Source organism: Poecilia reticulata, linkage group LG11, assembly GCF_000633615.1.
Source record: "Poecilia reticulata strain Guanapo linkage group LG11, Guppy_female_1.0+MT, whole genome shotgun sequence".
Taxonomy (NCBI): Eukaryota; Metazoa; Chordata; class Actinopteri; order Cyprinodontiformes; family Poeciliidae; genus Poecilia; species Poecilia reticulata.
Genome location: NC_024341.1, coordinates 14,524,713 through 14,525,716, shown reverse-complemented (window position 1 = coordinate 14,525,716; position 1,004 = coordinate 14,524,713).

The following is a 1,004-nucleotide window of genomic DNA, read 5'->3' as shown; positions in this document are numbered from 1 at the left end:
TAAGAGCACAGCAAATGAACGAGAAGTCAGCTTATGGACGATTTTTTTTTTCTTACAAAAACTTACATAAAAAAATATATGTTGGATACAACATAATCAACACACGCTGTGCTGTGCTGGGTTAAATTCAAAGTATTTACATTTTATTCTAGATAAACTCTGCTTATAGATGTTACCTCTGACTTAACAGAGGTATTACACTCAAACAAAGACAGAAGTGCACAAAAGTACATTTAAAAGTTGTGTCTTTATCAAAACAGAGAAAGTGATTATAAATATCAAAAGAAAAAGAGATAGGTTAAGCATTATTTCCATCATGTTTTATAAAAAGTGAAGGTGGTTGAGAAGCTTAAATACCTCGATGCTCATCTGGACAACAGACTGAACCGGACAAGCAACAGTGAAGGCATCTACAAGAAGAGACAGGGCAGAATGTGGTTCTTGAGGAAGCTTAGTCATTCAATATTTTCTGCAAGAAGCTGCAAATGTTCTATAAATTTGTTGCAGAAAACAAACTTATAGGGGTATAGGGATGTAACATAATCTCTTCTGTCATCATCTGTTCGGGTAGCAACATCAGAGCCAATGACTTGATAAGGCTAAACAGGCAGATAAAAAAGAAGGCTTGTTCCATTCTAGGGACTTCTGTGGAGCCCCAAGAGATTATGTGCAAATATCTTCATAAAATCAAGAAAATGATGGACAACCCTGAGTATCCTCTTCATGAGTCAACTGCTTTACAACAAAAGTGTCTTCAGTCAGAGGCTTCTTCAGATTTGCTGTAATACAGACTACTAGAGGACATCCTTTCTAACCCCCAGTCATCAGGATCTACAACTATTTGAAGAACCTAAGATAATATGAGTCTCAGCAACATTTAATTTAGCTTTGGGATTAAGAAATCATTCTTGAATTGAATTGAATTGAATTGAATTGAATTGAATTGAATTGAATTGAATTGAATTGAATTGAATTGAATTGAATTGAATTGAATTGAATTGAAT